At 38.6% G+C, this 16,021-nt stretch overlaps 1 long non-coding RNA gene across 1 annotated transcript; it reads right to left on the bottom strand.

Moving 5' to 3' along the window:
• Nucleotides 1-2,246: 2,246 nt before the first annotated feature.
• Nucleotides 2,247-15,740, bottom strand: LOC146545004 (uncharacterized). Its single transcript, XR_014881431.1, has 3 exons — nucleotides 12,945-15,740; nucleotides 7,101-7,176; nucleotides 2,247-5,603 (listed from the first exon to the last, which is right to left on the bottom strand). It is a non-coding gene; the product is annotated as an uncharacterized LOC146545004 (long non-coding RNA).
• Nucleotides 15,741-16,021: the final 281 nt, after the last annotated feature.

Here is a 16,021-nt window from a genome sequence, read left to right as displayed (position 1 = left end):
GGACAGTTGTGATTGACCAAACCAAGGACTAAACTTAATCACCAGAAGGTATATAGTCCAAATATCTGTCTGTTCTGTGGCTTTTCCAGAGAACATTTCTTACTGATGGAATGGTCGCAGCATGTTCAGTCAGCAAGCAGGGCTCAAGTAAAGGAATTTTCCTCTGATTTCTCATGGGATTCACCAGCAAGGTCTGTAGGGTCTGATAAGTGGACTGCCTTAAGGCTCTGTTGTCTTGGTTCTTTTACTTTAGGTAGAAAGCAGGGGAGAGAGAACCATAACAAATTTTATGAGCAGGAAGCTCTTGTGTCAGAAGAAAAATGTCAGGACCACATATTTTGTAAAAGAAAATAACTTCTATTCATAGAGAAATGCACTGTAAGAATAAGCAAGTGATGGCTGTCCCACCTGCGTTGTACACATGGATGTGTCTGCACTGTCCATCTGTTTGCCCCCACTGGGGCAAGGGTTATGGCTGGAGACAGGAGCAGCAGTTCTTCTTATCTCCTCTCTCTGATTGGCACTGAGATTCACAGGAAAAAAAACATATTTATTATTATTGTCCTTTTATGTTATTTACTTTCTGTTGCTATCTCTTCTTTTTCCTCTGTCCCTTGTAAGGGAAATGAAGCCAAAAGGGAACACAATGGCATCACTCCAAGGACTGAGCTGGGTGACAACATCAGCAGAATATGAGAATATAGAATAGTCAATGTTTGAGCAGGTAAGAAAAAGAAATAAAAAATGCATTCTGGATTTTTAAAAGATGCTGACAGTTCCTAATGGCAAGGATTCAATTCTGTATGGTGCCTATGATTTGTTCCTAAACAATCCTTAACAATCCTTTGCTTCATTCTTGGCTGGCGTTTCCAGCTTAATAAAATGTCCCAACCCAGTCCCTTCGGAAAAGGAGGAGAGTTTCTTGATTTCAGTGAATTTGTGATTGAGTTTGAAATGCAGACACTAATGACCATATGGAAGTCTCTCTGTGCAGAAATACTGGCCTTTGCTGAATCCCATCAAGCTGAACAGGTCATAACTGCAGTATGAAATTATTTAGTCTTATCAGAAACATCTGTTCCATTTGATTGTGCTTCCAAAAGTTGTGAGTTCTTTCTTTAGAACTTTGTTTTTCTTCATGAAGGTGGCACTTTCTCTGCACTAAAATGTTTAGCATAATTCTTAATGACTACACAGAAACGTTGTGGCATTCTCTTCCTCCAGCTGCAAGCTGCTGTGTTTTGAAAGTGTTTAGGTTTGTAGAAAGCATTTAGGAAAGTTTCCTTTCTCAAAAGTATAATTTATCTATTTGTTCTTCTAAGCCCAAAACATAATTGTGATGATTATTCTGCAGTTGTGTTTATATTGAAGACTGTTGGTGGTAGGCTTGGAGGAGGTTCTTCAGTTTGGATGGAAAAGTATGAAGATTCCCTGTGCTCTTCTTTTGACTTTCCATGTCAACATGATACCTTCTGCAGATACACCACGTGGTATGAGTTTAGCAGACTAAGGGGGCAGCTCCAAAAGTAATACCTCCTATTTTATGATGTTGGCCAGCAATGTCAGAGGCGGATGTTGGCAATATGACAGTAGAGATTGAACCTTCTCACCAATATTGTTACATTTTGTTGCTGTGTGACAGATGACAACAGAGGAGCAGTCTGACAAAATGGCATCTGACATGGAAGTTCGTGTGAAGCAAAGACGTGGCACTGAATTCCTTCATGCAGAAAAATTGGCACCCCTCAGTATTTATCAAGCTTGTTGAATGTTTCTGAAGGCGAAACAGTGGATGTGAGGTTGAACTGGGGCTGTGAATGGTGCATTTCAGCAGTGGTGACAGTAACATGAAAGACAAGCCATGTTCCAGATGGCCATGCTGATGGACATGCCAGCTCTCTCTCATCACTGGTGAAAATAAACAGATAATGGTTGTGACTATGTTGAAAAAATGGTGTTTTTAGCTGAGAATTTGCTCTATCAAACAGAGTATTGTGTTTTTTGTATCTGTTGTGGTTTTCATGGAAATAAATAGGAGCCATTACTTTTGGAGTCACATATATAAGTTACACACTCTAAAAAGTAAATGTCTAGATGATTGGAAAGGTCAAGGGGATAGGGATGGACTGTGATGCCCTCCATTCACCCATGCCAGTTAGATTCTATCCTTCCTGCAAACAGCTCAGAGCTCTTAACTCAGTGATGAATGACTTTTCAGCCATTAATGTAAAATATGTGGGATGAGCTCAGGGTAACTCCCATGAGAAATACACCTATTGGAGGAATACATGCTCCTCTTCACTGCTTCCCTCAACACAGATGGGCAACTCCTTGGGGCAGGGAATCCCTACTGTAATATTCTTCTTCCAGCTGTGATCTCTGTACAGGGATTTGATGGCTGGGTGATCACATTCTCAGGCTGCATGGGCAATGTCTGCTCACACAGAAACACGGAGAAGAGCAGCATCGTCAGGAAAGAGGCTGATGCACAGAGCAGAATGCAGGAATACTGATAGCATAGCATGAGTGAATTTCTATTCAGTTGAATTTCTTTCATATATCTTCTAGTGTTCTAGGTAGGGAACAAAACCTGTTTTTTCATAATCATTAAAGCCACATTATTCACTTAAGTGTGGAAACTCTGTCACAAATGTTAATGCTAGTAGCACAGGCTCAATAGACTCATGCAACATATACAGACAGTTTCATATCGTTTGCAAGAAATACTGTATTCCCCAAGTTCCAGCTTAACTGTCACAGTTGCTATTAGATGGTTGGATAAAATGCCAATGCTGACAGTGCTGTGAGGGTTTGTACCTGTTAAAATGTCACTCAGTACATGATTTTTCTGACAATCTGGGCACTGCTGAAAAGAGCCAGGTTGATAAGCTTACTCCATTTCAGCTTTCTTTTTCCTATTGTGTACTCTCAGCTCTTTTATGAATTTTATAATAAATACAACCTCAAACTTGTCCACCTAAAAGGCTTTCTTACTATAAGGCTGTCCTGGCTCAAATAATCATTTCCAATTTCATTGCATTGAAAGAGCAGAATGCGTGTGCTCACACATGTATGTAGATGACTAAAATCTCATCCATAACACTATGTGCTTCCTATTGCTGTGAAGGGAATAATAAGAACCTTTGAATTCCCACCAGATCACTAAATAAAGTAAACGCAGCCATGTGGTATTTTTCTTCAGTATCTCCACCCTTGCCTGCAAATGTGGTTTGTCCTGAGTGCTGAAATACTTATTCCCCTCTGCCAGAGTGGAAGAAATATAAATCTCTGGAAGTTTTGGAGCTGCTTTTTGACAGGAAGTTGAATACCATCAAAAGGAAGTACCTGCCCAACCAATGCTTGGCTACAAGTACCTCTGCCAACCTCAGCTGCTTAGAATTTCATCCTTCTCCACCACCAACACTGAGGATTTTACTTTGAGCTCTTGTTATTAAATGATAGCTACTACATTTCATTTTTATTTTTAATGTTTCTATGTATGCAGGTTTGTGATTCTCTTCAACATCTCTGTATGCTCAGCTGCCATCTGCAGTTCCTGATGTTCAGGAGAACAGAGCTTTGATCTACCAGCGCTTATTTAAGAGTAACTTTACCCTTCTCTATTTCCATAAAAAACAAAAGGGATGGAGGGAGAGAAGTGATGGGACAAAGACAATAAAGCAAACAAATAACAACAACCAAAAAAACCCCTTATAGTCTGCCTCAACCTTCTTCATTTTCACACAGTTTGAAAGGCCATAGTAAGTAAAACTTGATAGTTACTGAAATCTTTGAAATGCTCCTCTGATGTCTATTCAGAGTTGTACAGATGTGGAACATCTCCTGTCACCTACACGTAAACAGCTTTTATGTGGGGAAAAAAGAAAAGAAGCGATAAAAATAAATCCTCTGTTGGAACGTGCCTAAAACAGGGTTTGTGATTATAGTTTAAATGTTTGTTTCTGCTTACACAAATAAAAGGGGAACAGCAACAAGCTCTTTAAAGTGTGAAGATTGTGCATTCTGGGGATGCTTCTAAGGAACTATTGAAACTGTCAGCTTTTTTCAAAACTTGATGTTATTCTTCAAACACTGAGGACAGTCTCCTAGTGAGAAAACTGCAGATATCAATTATATGTTTCTTGAAAACAAAATAACAAATCAATTTCTCAGACTTTTTGGTAAGTTTGACAGCCAGTCAATGGTAATGATTCAGTTTCCTTGCATCTATGTGGCCTGGCACATTTTAATTACAAATAATGTCACTGGATTTTCAAATTGTTTTTTTTCTAAATTTTAATCAGCATAAGAAACTAATTGGGCTCATACATTTTAATACTGATTTACCTGTAAGTCCCCATTCAGTATCACACGAACAAAGGTTGCTCTGAAAGTAATGCCTCCTTTTTATTTCCATGGAAACTGACGAAATGTAACGGAATATTGGTGGGAAGGTTCAACATTTACTGCCATACCACCAACATGCCTCTGATGTCATGGGTCAGCGTGAAAACAAGAGGTATTATTTCTGGAGCAGCCTTCATACATTCTTTTCTTATGTCTAAAGATCTTTATGAATAATTTCATCACCCCTTCAGCAACTGTGAGGAATGAAAGCCTCTTTATGTAGACATTAGATAACCAGCCTTCTTACTGTGTATGTCTAACTACTGCACTTCTCATTTGCAAATGAGACAATTTCAATTCATGTGGCTAAGTGCATAGATGAACTTTAGCAGCTTGCTCGTTACTGAATGCATAAGGGAAGCTTGGATTCCAGTTTTGTTCCAAGAAGCGATTGGGTACTTTGTGTAAAGTAGACTTATGTCAAAAGGAGAGAATGAATGTACTACAGTTCCAGCAAGAGAGCTAACTTCAGTCTGCACTGTGCAAACTTAAAGGCATTAAACATTTAAATAATGGCAGGATGAGTGCAAAATGTCATTGATTTCTCACCACTTTGTGTGTGAGTAACTTTGAATATATCCCAGTAGGGTAATGGCTCACTAAGATGTAGGTGTACAGTGAACATTAAGGTGCTCCTCACAACTGAATGCTAGGCTGTTTTGCCTCCAGCAGAATGGGAACCACCAGGCTTTTTCATGGAAAAAAATGTAGGAATTAAGAGTGTTAAACTAACGATATCTGTATAAGAACTATGGGGATTTTTGCAAATGCTTACATGTAGAGTTAGAAGAGAGATGGTAACACCCATTTCTAATGTTATGGCACAGATTAATTCCAGAGCTTATAGTGCTCATTTCCCAAGCCAAGGCAACAATCAGGTGGACAAAGTTATCTGTGCTATAGATTTGATGGGTTGATAGTGATAGGACAAGGGGGAATGGTTTTAAAATAAGATAGGGGAGGCTTAAGTTAGATATTAAGAGGAAGTTCTTCACAGAGTTGGTGGCGACACACTGGAACAGGTTGCCCAAGGAGGCTGTGGATGCCCCATCCTTGGAGGCATTCAAAGCCAGGCTGGATGTGGCTCTGGGCAGCCTGGTCTGGTGGTTGGTGACCCTGCACATAGCAGGGGGGTTGAAACTAGATGATCATTGTGGTCCTTTTCAACCCAGGCCATTCTGTGATTCTGTGATTCACTGAAACAAACAAAACAAATAAGATTTTAGATATGACTTGTTTTCAAAGAATTATCATGCTATCATTTGATTTTTTATTAGCTCATTGTTTTCTGGAATTCTGGGCATTTTTAATTAATGAAAAACATGTTCCTGTGCTTTTCCCATGTGTTCTCTCACACACTGATGTGAGAGAGAACTTGTTTACTACTGCACTATTATTTGAAGTGACAGAAACAGATCATGAACAGAAAGTTAAAGGTTTTTCAAATAACAGAGACGTAAAGCTGGGACACATTATGAAACAACTGGGACATAATGTTTGTGTGACTTCTCCACGAATAATGTTACTAAGCTATCTGCAAGTCATATGTAGGACAACTCCACATCAGGAAGGATTTAGCAAGCCATTGATCAGGTCGGAAAGCACAGACTCAGCCACTGCACAATGCACTGATTAGCATCTGCAGGAGTCAGCTACAGACTGAAAGATTCAGTACTTCCATGAAATCTCAAAAAAACAGGTGACATTGTGACACTCATGGGCACCACAGAGCAACACCAAGCATCATGTCTGCCTCTTAGCCTGCTGTAGCGGCATGAAACCTTTTAAGACTCAGCAAAGAGATGTGTGTCTTGCTGATGAGGGACATCTTCAGCATCCTGACCTTCATCCAGCATGCTGTGTGGGTGGCTGTCCACCATGGCAGGACTGCACCACTATGCATTTAGGGGTTAAATACTCAGGATAGGATGCTATAGCACATTTTTCATTTGATCTTAGCTATGCATGAAGACTACTGCAATTATAGCTACTTTCACTTCTCCTGAAGTGAATATTTGTTTGAATATATTTTGCTTGCTACTTTCCTAGAAACTGTTAAAATATTTTCCTTTCTTGGTAGGCCTGTGCTCCGCTTTTATTTTCAGTAAGAACAGATGTTCTGCCCATACTATTTTGGATACTTGTATTACTGCAGCATCCAATACTCTCATTGTCATTTACTCTGCCATTCCCAGAAGTCAGCATGGTTCCCGAAGTACAAATCTATTACACTCTTGTGAAGAGCATAATAATCAACTAAATGTGTCTTCTGTGCTCACCCTTTTCCAGACAGGCTTTTAAATGTTCAAGAGAAGAATGAGGTTTATATTGAGCTTTTTCCCCTTTCTTTTGCTAAAAAGAAGCACGATCTACTTTAGCATTATAAAGCTCAAAGTCTCACTGCACCTGAAAATATTAAATCTATCCAATAAATTATGCTTACAATAAATGAACGCGCTTTAGCCAGATCCTGGAGGACTACTCAAGTTTCTCCCATGAAACTTACTTCAAGTGAATTTTGCTCTTCTCCCGTGAGATCATTATCTTTTTCAGCTGCTCGTACAACAGTAAAACTATATGTGTATCCATACAAGCATTCCTTTCCTTATTCAAGGAAAGCTCCTACTGCAGATGTGGGTACAGATTTTCAGCTGCATTACATAGTGCGTGTTGAGTGTTATTAATTCACGTACCTGCCTTCCACACGAGAGGTGGGCCAGTTTGACAATGGCTTCATGTTGTTGTATGCAGTCAATGATGAACAGCAACCTGGAACACAGAAGAGATTGCACAAATATTTCCATACCCATATGCTCATACCTTGCATATAATACTCCATTATATTTACCCTTATAAAGATCCCCACATGGCTGATGCTGTGCAGAGACCTGTCCTAACCTTAGTTAAGAGAAAAGAACCAGGAGTGACTCCAGAGTTGGAGGGAAAGAGATGACAAGCCTACAGCCTCCCACAGCAGGACTGGCACCAGAGCTTTGCTGAAGATCATTGAGTTTATTTTGTCATTCATTACTCAAAGTGAACATATATGAATACATATATTTGTGGGTGTGTTTGTGTGTAGCCAACCTTAAAAACAGTCAAATAAAATTGCTTTGTGTTGTCAATAGGAAATTATACAGGTAATACATTCCACTAAGTCAGATTTATTTCTGAATTCAAACCTCATTTAAAGGTAATAAGATTACTGTGAAAGAAGAGACTTCAAAATAAAAGTATGAAATATTTTTTACAAAGTATTTGACTACTCAGCACAGTTTTAACTTTTTGGAAGTGCTCGAAATGGTTTCAGTCAATTTTAAGTGACACACTTGTGGAACAAGATCTGAAAAACTTTATCTTACTGTAGCTCTGAATGACCTACTTTTCAAGTGGAATAATAAAAAAAAATTCTAGAAACAGCTGACGTGACTAAGAGCTTAACTGAGGACTGTGAGACTGGATAAGCCTATCAGGTAACGGTATCTGCAATGAAAAAAAGAGAGTAGCTTTGTTGTGTACAGAGGTCTGAAATGTGTAAGCTGATGCATGTCTAACCGATACCCTTGAAATGGCAAGTTGAAGGTTTGCAGGGATTGTGGAAAAAACTGATAATAATTGGCTTCAAATCAGGAAAGGACTGTGAAATATTTTTGAAAGTATGAAGAAAAATGAATGAGATAAAAAATTTTGCAATAGAATTCTAGATTCTGCTACTTTAATTGAGATTATAAACATGGATATCAATGTTGCATTTTAAGCTATGATGTGCTCTGCAAATAGGTCAAATATCAAGTAGAAAACATCCAGTACAGGTTATATTTCAGTATGTTGGTCAGCTTCAGAGCACTAATACCTCTATTTTCAAGAAGAAACACAACAGAACAATACAAAATTGTAGAGATGTTCAATTATCCCAAAAAGGAAAGTCATCATATCTTACATTTCATAGAATCAAACTTCATCCTGCAAATACACAATCATACATATGGAACTGTGTAACTTCTCCATGAACTCTTTAATATCAGGCTCAGTGAATAAATTTGATTGAGGATGTGCTTCTTCTGTAATGCTAGAGCATGATTATCAGGATCTGGAAATAGATATATGTATGAAGTTACAGAAAACCCAGGTCTTCCAAAAACATAAAAATCCTGATTTCCCATGTTGCAGAAGGTAATATACAGCATGTGCTACGTCAGCAGGCAATCAAGCAGGATGCTGTGTTTTCTTTGGCAAAGAAAACAGAGAGGATCAGATAGATTGGCAAAGCCCTGAATGCCAAAGATTTAAGGAATTACAACCACCAACCAAAGGAAAAAAAAAAGCAGACGAGGAAAGTGACATTTTTAGGGATTCTGCCAAGACTAAGATTTAATGTAATGTAATGTAATGTAAATTGGTTTAGAAGAGGAAAAATCACATTTTGCATATGCATAAGACAGCTAGAAGCTTTGACATTTGCAGAGTTCCTGAATTACTTGCAAAGTCCTCATGTGAGAAAGAAATGCGCTAGCACTGACGGAAGGAATGATGGTGTCTGCAGGTAAGTGGGTTATTGTCCTGACAAGCAAATATATGTCACTTGTCCTCAAAACAGATAGCATACTTTCTATACAGACTGATATTTCTTCTGAACCAGCATAGTTCAAACTCACATGTAAAGTGAACTGAAGGTAATAATGAGGTACCCTGCATGAGCAACACACATATGCACACTCATGGCCTTATTTTAGTATGACAGGAAAACATTATCTATACATCCAACATGTACATCAGTTCTACAAAAAGACTGAAATATTCTGAAAGAATATTTTGAAAATATCTCAAGTTATCTGCAGTCAATTATCATATTAAGTAAAAGTATCCAAAAGCAAAAAACAACCAAACAAAAGTAAGCAAACAAAAGAAGTCATACAAAGAGGAAGAAGATAATGTCTTCCATCTAGGCCTTAACAACCCTGACCTACAATGGTCTTTCAATGAAAAAGCACAGGCAATCATTCAGGATTCAAAATCTAGTGAGCTGAAATAGACACATCCATATACTTTACACATGTAAGAAAATGTCTCCATACAATAACAGTGAGAGAATACGGGAGACAGAACTGATACCAGAACTAAATGCCTTTGCTTTCAGATGGAGGGTGTAATGTATCGAGAGTGGGGCAGGGGGTGGGAATAATAAAAAATGTTTGACCTAGCTTTGAAGCATGTGGCAGAACACTCTCTTCCCATTGAAAACCTTGGATACAGCTTTGCTGTCTTCTATGGAGAATACATCCAGACTCTGCTATCAAAGTGACAAAGCCTCGTATACTTGAAATTAGCTTGTAAATAATAATACAGCAAGCAAATGTGCCAATATGCTTTCTCCTCTTGTGAATGCTGTATAGTAATAACAAGGATTCAGTAGGACTGACAGCAGTATAGCTGGGTTTTTACATAGATGTAAGCTGTTATATACCTATATCAGCTTAGAATTTTTCCCAGTGACTTTTGCTCAGTGTACTTTTACCACCACTTCCTGAATGAGGCACTTCTTCCTCATCTCTGCTTGACTTTTTGAAAGATGTTTCACTGTAGTTATTGTATTACTCAGCTACTTAGTTTTGAATTTTATTTTTATTTTTTCAGATTAATACCTACAACCAGTGTGATCAGTTAACGCAGAACATCATCTATACTAAAATAATGTATGTGTCCCTCAAGTAGATTTAAACCTGGTGGGAGTCATATTGGCAGATAATTAAGAGTTGCTCAATCTTGGTCCAACATTGAGTTAAAAATCTTAAAATAATAACGCATTTCCTTTAGCATGATAATTCCTTGGATAAGAGAAGAAGGATTACAGACTATCAGCAGAAGTATTGCAGTGATTTTTAGAAGGAGACATTTTCAGAAATCTGTTTCTGTTAATTAATCAGCTAAGACCTATGTTTATGGTACAAAACATGAACTGAATAATCAGCTGTACAATAGAATGCCAATAGATATGCACAGCTACAGAACTACATGGAGACGGCATTTTTACAACTAAATACAGATTAGCCATTTTTACATTGTTCCACAGTGAACAAGTCCTCTCCTTCAGCAGAACTTAACTCGGAAGAACATCATCCAGTGTGATTATGCAGCACCTCATTCCAAAGGTGGTACAGCAATGTCCTTGTCCTCACTCCTGGATTCAATGCTTACATACCATATACTTATAGATCCTTCAATAATGTCCACGTTTCCAGTCCTACCCTTTTTAAAAAGATACAAAGATTTATACTCTTAAAGGCAGGACAGCCAGCACGTTCACTTCATGAGTGATGCCTGAAGATACTGGACAACTCTGTGAGGTCCTGTCCATGTTCTGCACTGCCAATGTACCACCACCACAAGAGCTTCATTTAGGAAGCTCTAAGTTGAGTGAGTTCTGGCAGATGTGCTGGGGAGGGAAATAGTGGCAATAGTACAGACACAAATGTATCAAATAAGATGCTTTGTAATAAACTTTGTTGCTATTCTATACACAGAGGAATAAGAATCATTCGTAGGAATCTAAGCATCCTATGATCTTCAAAATCTATGCTAATATAGTATCTAATCTTACAAACCCCAAAGTGTAGAAGTAGGGTGGATTTCAGAATTCAGATTTGTGGAGAACATTCAGAGAAGGTGAACACCTAAGAGCTGGTCAGGTTCCTTTTTTGTCTTCTAGGAGAGTCTTTAGCCTTACGTATCCCATGTGAACATCTACAGGACGTGAATAGATGTGAACATATATTTCTCCTTTCATTGGTCAGTAGTTCCTGTGTAGTTCACACAGGATACAAGAAACTATTTCTTTATGTTCTTCCTGGGAGAATTCAAACCCACAATTTCTGTTATAAAAAATACCTATCTTTAGCCCCATAGAAAATATTTAATTATGACTTTAAAGCAAAAACAATTTGCACAAGAAGCAGAAATAGCCTTTGACTAGATGCAGTTTGCAAAAAGGGAAGAAAAGTAAACTTTTATTTTTTAAAATTCAAGACTTGAGTACGTACTTTCAACAGGTTCAGAGTAGTGAAACAAGATAAGTCTCAGAATGAGAATGCATCTGCCAGAAGATGTTTGAGAAGCCTTTTAAAACACAGATCAGCTTTTATTATGGCCTACTTTAAGTAGGTATGTGTTCAGTAGATTGCCAGTATAATCGCTTCTTACAAGATTTAGGAACTACACTAAAGATCAAAATTTAGGTACAGTGATGCTAAAAGCATCAATGAATGTTAATGGATGCCATTTTTTTTCCACATGGAGGAATTTAATGACACACCTTTGCTTCCATGTCACACCACACTGTCAGATGCCCTGTGACAAATGGCAGCAGAGGGGCAGTCTGACAGAATGGCAACAACATGTAACTGAATATTGGTGGGAAAGTTCAACTTCTACTGTCATAACACCAACATCTGCCTCCGACATCATGGGCCAACATCATAAAATAGTAAACATTACTTTCAGAGCAGCCATTATACGTCCACATTATTTGGCCTGGTATTTGATTAGAACTTTTTCCAGAAGGCTTGTTATCTTAGAGGCTTGAAGGAAATGGTTTAGCTTGTCTACACCAATCCTTTTAAAATCCCCGCAATGCATTCCTATCCCTGCATGTAACAAGGGCTTTTTCTTTCATTTCACACACTGTGCTATAAGGGCTATATTTGTGCTGTGATGGTAGAGTTAATAAAAAATGATTTATTTCTCAATATGCAGCTTTCAAGTAGCACAGAAACTTCTGGCATTAAGGGACAAAGGTCAACATGGATATATGAGTTGCTAATATTTTACCCCGTGCTTTTTTGCATGCTCTTTCAATACTTGGCATTTGTCGTGCTGACAACTATTTTCATTAGAATCTTTATCCACTGTCTGCTTCAGACATAGAAAGGAAAACTAGTGATGGTATGAAAGCTTAAAGAGATAGGAGAGGGAATTACCATCAATAAAATACTTTTTTTTTAATTTACACTTGGTTAGAATTAATAATCGATGCCTCCCTGTTCCTAAAAAATAGAAGTAAGGAGTTGAACTTACTTAGTCCACAAGAAGTCTGTGAAAAGAAGGCAAAGGCCATCCTATCAAGATTTATAAAGCAGTAACTTGTCTAAGAAGGGAGTTCCCATTGGTAAGTGAATAATACTGCATTGTTTCCATGGCTGTCAAATTGTGATTCCACAATGAATCAGAAAAAACAAACAAACAAACAGTAAATAGTGAAAGTAGGAGTAGGAAAAAAAATCATAAAGCAAGAAGGTTGAGACAATAGAATGTTTGAAGGCCATGTCCAAATATTTCTGGCAGAAAAACAACAGCCCCCACCCCCCTACAGATCTCACCAAGGAATTTACAAACAAACAGTCCATAACAAAACTAGGAAAAGAAGTGAAACAATAAATAGGAATAGGCACAGTAACAGGACCACGACAGTGGTTTGTAGCAGCTCTTCAAACATCAAAGAAAAATACTCTGCTAAGCCCTTTTCTCTCATCACTGGTACCTACACTGATCAGTTTCTGCTTCTTCCTACCATCATTGCAGCACAGCGCCAGCTAAGGAGTGCAAGAAATTGCAACACCTTTCTGCAGAGTTACTCCAAGTCCCAGATCACTTAAGCTGGTTATGTCACCTGACTGGGTTACTGGCATGAAGGATGAGGTGTGAGGGCAAGAAAAAACAAACGGTGAGTGCAGAAAGCAACACTCGAGCTATTGGCAACAAAACTCTTCCAGTGCTCTCAGCCTCTGGAACTGTTGTTAGTTAGCTGGGGTGGGATATGTATGCTGTGAACACATGCTGGAAATACAGTTTTTTGTTTTTTGTTTTTTTTTTTTTCCTCAACAGGACAACTATTGCTTTAGTGACCACATAGGAATTAAGGGAAAAGGCTGCATGAGTTCCATGGGTATTTTCTGAGCTTCTTTTCAAAATCAGAAGCACGTAAATTAAGTGTTTGCTAGTGAGATTTTCAGCTCTCTGCTTCTTTGCTGAACAGATTCCAGAAGGCCTTGCACATCTTTTGTATTAGCTATGTTTAGTTTACCGAGAATCATCACGTACAGGCAGTCTATGTTTACAGTATTTCATTGCATGAGAGAACAGTTGGGTGAGGTCAGGACTCTTCTGTTTGCCCTGGAGTCAGTGTCCATGACGGAGTAAAACTCCATGTAACTTTCAGCCCAGGGAGAGAGGAAGAGGCAGAGCACAGATTCCCCTTTGCTGGCTTCCACTGCCCTTAACAGTAGGGAGGCCCCTTTCACATAATCAACTACAAGCTGGTGAGGCTGATTTTGCCCTACAGCCAGCAAGGAAGGCAAGCAGAACTAAGCCAGCTGTTCCAGGAGACCACAGAAACTGGAAGAAAGGGAATAGAGAGGCACATCCCAGCAAACAGTGCAGTATGTGAAGCTCTGTAAATACCATGCCTAATGTCCTTTCTTGCAGCGTTCAGTACTCCTAGTAGTTCCCATATCACCTCGCTGGAGATCGCAAAAGGCAGGACCTGCTTGTTTTTAAACAAAGATAGATGAGTGCTGTAGGAAGGGGGTGGCTCTGGAGTAGCATGATCCACAGTGAGTGTCTTGGTGCACCCTCTAACACAAACAGCGGAAAATAAGTTTCAGTTGTATTCAACTCTAACCCCTCACGTACCTTAGTTTCAATTCCAAAGCTTGAGTTCCTGGATGTTGGATGCTTTCAGCCAGCATCTGAAAAACATTTTTTTAGTTATGAAAGACCTCAGCATACCCAAGATCTAATTTTTTTTTTTTTTTTTTAACTCTATCTTGGCCAGACTATCACTGGAAGGTAAGCAAGGTTATTTCAATCTAATTCATTACAAGAGACACACCTTAGGTGTGGTCTATCTCAGCACTTCTCCCTGCAGGAGCTCCCCTCTTTATTCAGGTTGATATCACTTGGGCTAATAAAGCCAAATTAGCCACGGTAACAGGCTCTTTGGTAGCCTGCCCTGGTAACACAAGGGACATGCCAAGGCCCATGTTACAGCGCTCCCAGTCAGGAGACAACAAAAACCGTAACACTCATGCTAAAGCGGGTTTGTAAAAGTATTAGAAATATTTTAAATATTAAAAATAAAAGCGTGCAAATAATTTTCTCTATGTCTTCCTGCAGCACAATGACCTCAAAAGAGGCATGTATACAATAATTAATCACATCTGCTGTCACATGAGGGCTGAACTCATGCTCCAAAATTTCAGTTCCTTGTTTTTTAAAACCAGAAGATGCTTATGATCTCCTGACCCTGAGCACTTTTCCTCTGGAGGTCCTGATTTTCAGAACTGCAGTTTATCTGCCTCTGTAACATCAAATCCCAAAGGGGTCTTTCTGATTAGCCACTCAAATTAGTTCACTGAAATTTAACCCATCATTTTAAGACTTGTGACATCATTCATCTGGGAATAGGAAACATCTGGTAAGGGAAACAACAGAAAATGCCTTTCAAACTTTACAGTAATCAGCAACTGAACATTTTTCCCATCCAAGCCTACTCCACTGTTACATTTGCTCTTCCCTTCCCTCTAGTAGAGGGAGCTTTAGACATGGGATGTTCCTATATGCGAGGAATGAAGGGGGTTTCCAAACAATAATCAGTCTAAGCGCTTACAGAAGTCTTAGAACTGTCCCCTACATGCAACCCAGGCCTCACCCATATACTTCTTCCATCTATAAAATTCTTCAGAGCAATTCTAGCCATACCTCACTTCATTATTTATTCTTGTTACTTTTTTTTTTTTTTTTTTTTTTAAAGGAGAGCATCTAGATTCTTGATGTTCAGGCATTTTATCAGACAAGTAACATCTGCAGTATAGTTACAGCAGCACTGTTCATTCCAGGATTCACTATTTCCAAGGATTGTTACCACTCACTATTGAATGAAAAAACATTGCCAGAATAGAATGAAAGAAAGGGAAACAATCAAAAAACCCAGCACAGTGATGCAATTAGGGAAGTATGTCCCATTCACCCACATCATGAAAAAGCTGAAGATTTAACACAAAAAAATTCCATTTACAAGGTCATATCAAAGTCTCTTTCTTCCAGTTTGAGCTGCCAGAAATTTTCCTTATAATTTTGGTCTCCATAAAAAGGTACTAAATAGAAACTTTAAAAGAATGTTGCAATTGTGTTTAAAAACCTTCTAGATCAAACAGGGTCGTAGCCAGCCACATAAGTGTGGCATTCTGACTCATAACTCCTCACTCACTCTGATCTTCACTTCCTTGGTTTTCAATTGCTTGCCAGCCTGAAAAAAGAAACAAACAAAACCAACTCAAAAGAGCCCCCACCCACCTCTCCCCAGAACGACAGAAGAGACTTTCACAATATTGACTCATTTGTGCTAGGCTTAACACAGCAATTTGATATAATCTGCAGTGATACAGAATTTTTGCTTCTATCAGCTAAATCTCTAGAGTACTTTATTGAAACAAAATAGTGTTAAAAGCAGCATCACAAAGAAAGTTTTAAAAATAGATTTTAAGAACGGAGAATCATTCAATGTATGCATTATCCATATGGAGCTTGTTTGGCAACTGCTGCATGGAATCACTTAAAGCTT

Source organism: Meleagris gallopavo, chromosome 2 (genome assembly GCF_905368555.1).
Source record: "Meleagris gallopavo chromosome 2, MGAL_WU_HG_1.1, whole genome shotgun sequence".
NCBI classification, from domain to species: Eukaryota; Metazoa; Chordata; class Aves; order Galliformes; family Phasianidae; genus Meleagris; species Meleagris gallopavo.
The sequence above is the reverse complement of the archived record's forward strand: the minus strand, read 5'-3'. Positions and strand labels throughout refer to the sequence as shown.